At 40.1% G+C, this 5,468-nt stretch overlaps 1 non-coding gene across 1 annotated transcript; it reads left to right on the plus strand.

Moving 5' to 3' along the window:
* The first annotated feature begins 4,938 nt into the window (after positions 1-4,938).
* On the plus strand, positions 4,939-5,013 carry Trnal-caa (transfer RNA leucine (anticodon CAA)). Its single transcript has one exon. It is a non-coding gene; the product is annotated as a tRNA-Leu (tRNA).
* Positions 5,014-5,468: the final 455 nt, after the last annotated feature.

Raw genomic sequence — 5,468 nt, forward strand, 5'->3', positions numbered from 1 at the left:
AAATTGAAAATATTTAGATCAAATAGTAAATAAATGTGAAGGGCATACGCCAAAAAACATAAAAATACTCTGTGTGTGTGTGGGTGTGTAAGAGATGGAAGAGGAGGACCCCATGAGCAAGGAATTGCAGTCGACAAAAGACACAATGTGCAGGCGTTAAAACAACAGAATAGCGTACTGTCAGTTCAATTTAAACTGTTACATTGGCGAGTTTATCGTTTTATACTCTTTTCAGGACGTTTAGTCTTCATGTTTTCTGGTACGTCCTCTTTACATTTATTCACTGTTTAGCTAAAATGTTTTCAATTATGTTAGAATTATACTGCCACAGACGACATTTACTGTGCTTTTACACCGCACGCTCCACGTGCGGACTTTTTGTGCGTAGTTTTTTTAGCAAGCAGCGACGGGAGAATGGATTAACGTGTCACAGAAATGTCTGAACGCAAATGGGTCAGGTGTGACTCAATAGCAGAGCTCTGCCGGCAGGAGACAAAACATCCATACTGCTTCTAATTTCAATCAAGCGCAAACTTTTTTCGGCGACGGAAGCTCAAACACTAGCGTACGAGTATTTCACGCGGTCAGGCCGAGCACTGTTTGATAGGATGTGCGGCGTACCCATCACTACACAGCACAGCTGCAAAACTATGACAGCCAGGTAACGAGCACGAGGCGCAGAAGATGGAGTGGTCCTTACTGTCGACCAGGTGTTTGTTTGGTCAGCGAGAGCCGTCCGGATATGACGTCACGAGCCCCGGGCGCGTCAACTCTCTCGACCTCGCTCTGCACTTACATTAGCTCCCAACTGGCGGTTAGCAATCACAGCTTCATTTAGCCAGCTGTACTTTTTCTGGAGTCCCTGTGAGCAGAGTTCTGAGAAACTTAAAGGCATTCGTGAATACCATTCTAATCTAGCGATCTTCAAGTCTCTTTACTAAGGGCTACTGTTCAGTATCTTCCGCATCGGTTCTCTCAGATAAGGACTGGAAGATAACATACTCAAGAAAGCTTTGATTTGAATTATCTTGGCCGTCTCGTCCACGTAACAACGCCCATTTCTTGTCTCCATCTAAGGTATTTCAGTAAAATGGCTTTAATCCTCGAAATCTCTAAGTGTAGAAATACACCTTCTTCCTATCTAGTTTCGTTTCATTGACACACATCACTCGCAGATGGTAATATTCAAGTTCCAAACTCGATACGCTAATTCATTCATAGCATCTTGATATTCAAATGTTCACAGTGGAGGAGATGGTGCAAAAAGAGACCAATCACAAAGGTAGTAACTTGAGAATTTTCGAGTACTCTTCCACATGGATAACTTTCGCAGGTTCGTATTTAGTAATGTCATCACTATGGTGCCGACAGTTATCCAAGAACCCCTTTTGTCTGCACAATTCAACTTCAGTCACTCGGAGGTGAAGTAACACCTCTAAAGTCAAACCTTCCCAGGAATGGGATCCAAAAAACTGCGTTTCTTCCTCCCGACTCCACAGACGATACAAGTCAACAGTTTTATAGTATCAGAATACCTCTTTATCAACCCCGCAGCTAGTCAACCGGTACTCTCTTCTTTTGTCCGATGCGTGGGCTACAGAGCTACAGTACTTGTGCTTTAGCAGGAACTCATAGGCATCAAAGAATTTTGAAACCCCGGCAGCCGTGTTGAAGCAAGTGATAGAACTTGGCCGACTAGTGTGGCCGAGCGGATCTAGGCGATTCAGTCTGGAACCGCGCGACCGCTACGGTCGCAGGTTCGAATCCTGCCTCGGGCATGGATGTGTGTGATGTCCTTAGGTTAGTTAGGTAAAGTTCTAAGATCTAGGGGACTGATGACCTTATAAGTTAAGTCCCATAGTGCTCAGAGCCATTTGAACCATTTTTTTATAGAGTGTTTTAAGATCCAACCCTAATCCTATAATAACTACTCAACCGAGTCATTATTAGCATAAGCAGGATGCACTTCCTATCATCCTAGAAACCGATTATCACGTTGTTAAGAAGATAGAAAGACTTCATCATAAAAATATTATATGTACCAGTAAGAAAGCTGTAATTTTTCTCTTCCATTGAGAAACACATACTCGCTGGTTACAATAATCAATATTATTAAGTATTTTTGTATCACAACAATATTTATTACCGTTTTGAAAATGAAGTTCATTAAGTGATAAATTGTATACTCTCACTCAGATACGCTATTTAATTTTTTTTGTTTAGTAACTGTGTGAATCGATCGATCTTGGCTATCATATTTCGGCGTTGCCTTTGTATATTGCTGCTAATTGGGACGTCATTTATACTTAAATTATCATATGTTTTGATAACGAATTTTAAATATTTGGAAGAAGAGGTCAGTTACGACTTAGTGGCGGTGAACGTTACCGTGAGCTCTCGCAACTACATCATTATTAAATCGCGTGAGATAATAAGTCAGTCGGTTTCGATTTTTAATGATTCGAAAATGATGACTATAAGCGTAATTAAATCGTTTACTTCAGAAGGGGCCTATATCCATCTGGTTTAGTTTTGGGTAAAGTGGAAAACTCTGTTTTAATATTTTACAGGGCACTTTCTTAATTGTTTGTTGTGACCATGTGAGAGATACCACTATGAACAATTATTCTGATTATTGTACACTCAAATATTGTGTCTATTTATTGACCAGAGCAGAATATTACTCTTGGACGTAGGGATTTTCTGAAATAAGCAAGAAATAAAAATCTTAAAGCCTTTAAATCACACAAACGAACTATTTAATGAACCTGTACATAAATGTTACAGCCACAGAATTCAATATCTGTTCATGAAAACAGTTTATCAATATTGGATATCACACATTACACATCTTCTGTGTCCGGTGCTCCGGCAGCAGTTGGCCACTGACGAACAGCATTCCAGATTGCTAAGATATGTTCTTCCTGTATTATGTAAGCAGCTGATTTCCTTACATCTATCATCTTCATTGCGTTGATAGAAATGTAGTTATCTGAAAAGGCTCAAATTGCTGGGAAGTTGACGATGGATTGAGGAACTCCATGTATTCCTAATCTGAATGTGCAGGTATTTATACCACTGATCATACAGCAGGCTGTTAAAGTCCCAAATACCTCATCACTGAAGACAAAATGATAAAATGTTGAAGCATTGAATGTTATTTTCAAGTCCCTTCGTCATGTAACTGTCTCTAATGAATGGGTTGTCCTCCTGCAAATTCTCGTCCACCACCACTTGACGTCCAAGATTTCATCTGTTGAGATAAACTTTACAGAGAATTTTCATCTTGCACTCTATGATATGATCACTTCAGCGCAACCCATAAAAGTATATACTCTGTCAATTCTTCGCAGTGATCTCTTGATCGTGCTCCATCAGACGGCAAGGAGGAGTGTCGCCTGACGGAAAAGAATACCTTCATTTTCTGAAATTTTCCAGCGTCTACGAAAGCTTGGCACATTTTTATTAAACAGTGATTTTTGTTTTGTGCTTAGCAATTATCATAAAACAGACGAACAACTTTTGTGTACTTGGGGACGCACGTAGTGAGGTATTGATACAAGTAAGTGCACACTTCGTTAGGACCTTTGTGGGCGACATGTTTGTGACAAATGCCGTTTTGCCGTATTGTCTGTCTTTCAGATTCTGAATGCCTAAAACATTTAACAGTCAGCTGCCGGAGACAAAATAGGTCTTGAACAGGTACTCTTGGTAGATGAAGATTCTGCATGAAATCTAAGCTCAAACTCAAAATATGTTTATTTTCTTTGCACAGCCTTTCACTTACACTCAAAGCAGAATAAAATTTCTTAGCTCTTCTCCTGTGCACCATTAAATCACAAATCGCTGTCCGTCGAGATGCCTCATTCAAACTTTTGCTGTTTTATTTCTCACCATTAACTGCTCACATTCACAACACGCATTTCCTTTGCTCTGCCGAAATGAAGGTCAAAATTTTGGTTAAATATTTTCACATAGTACCCGTCTTTGATAGGCAGAAGGGAATTCACTTCTTTGAAAAGCTCGTACGAGATTCTTCTATTCAAGTCAGGCTTAAGTAAAGGAACGCTTTACCAGCATAATGAGACTCCTTCGTCGGAAACGATGATATGTGCTCATGAACTTTGGCAATTTCAAATTCTGATATTGAATTACCGCTCTTTGATTTTTCTCTTTCATGTTTAGGGTTTTTTCCAAGCATAAGTAGCTGTCTTATTTTTCTCACCCTTTTTTCGCCAACAGCAAATGAGCTTGGGAACGCTTGCCTGCAAATTTGGATACAATTTCTTCCCGCCATGCAATGATACAGTATTTGATAGAATTTGCCTTTGGACTTTTTCCTTTCTTTGATCTACGTCGTTTTACTTTTTCTGCCTTTATTAGGCTCTGAAGGTAAAGATTATGTTCATGTTCACTTTTAAGATCCAGAAAAGGTGTGCGAATTGATAACTGATCATCTTGACTGGTGGATTCAAAACACTTGAAACTGAAAGCACAAGGTTGTCCGACAAATTTTGTTGGTATTAGCTTACCTCCATAATTGGTATGCTCCAATCCCTTTAGTTTAGCAGTTCTGATTACATTTAGTTCGTACTGCTCAGTTGACATACAGTCTTCCTCCTCATTTTCTTATGGATGTGTTCAGCTTCACAATCGGATTCACCCATATTGATACTATGAGGGCACAGCATCACATCCTACTGCTTACTCTACAACTATGACTTTGAAACAAAGCATAGATGCATACTTATAAGTTTCTCGAAACTCGGTTGCCAACCTCACAGCTGTTCACCTAATCACAATTGTGGTCATAATTTTTTCCCCGAAACTCTGCGGAACTGTTCAAATGTTGTAGAGAGCATTCGAGAAAAATAGTGTTTCGAAGGTAGGAGACGAGGTACTGGCGGAATTAAAGCTGTGAGGGCGGGGCATGAGACGTGCTTGGGTAGCTCAGTTGGTAGAGCACTTGCCCGCAAAAGGCAAAGGTCCCGAGTTCGAGTCTCGGCCCGGCACACAGTTTTAATCTGCCAGGGAGTTTCATATCAGCGCACACTCCGCTGCAGAGTGAAAATTTCATTCTGAAAAAAATATATGTCTCTCGGAAGTCGGGTGGCGTCTTCACAAGTGGTGAAAATAGGACTCCCATTATTGCAATTATCTTATAAACTATTGTCTGCAGCAAAAATGCCAATAGAGGTTTCGTGTAGGTCTTGGTGAGTTATTCAGAACTGTGATCAGTATTTTTTTCACAAATTTCGTAATTGATCCTTTTACATGATTAAAATTTTCTCGAAGGCTCTTGTTTCTTTCGCGAATTTCAGCAGAACTATTCAAAAAAATTTTCTGGGAACCCTAGAGCTATCGCAGCACTCTCAGTAAAGTCTAAGGAAATGTGTACTTCTCGAAAGTCGGGTGCCAACTTCACATGACTCAGCCGAGGTGGCTACGTGAAACTTTTTCTATTAGAG

The sequence above is a fragment of the Schistocerca cancellata genome, chromosome 6 (genome assembly GCF_023864275.1).
Source record: "Schistocerca cancellata isolate TAMUIC-IGC-003103 chromosome 6, iqSchCanc2.1, whole genome shotgun sequence".
NCBI lineage: Eukaryota > Metazoa > Arthropoda > Insecta > Orthoptera > Acrididae > Schistocerca > Schistocerca cancellata.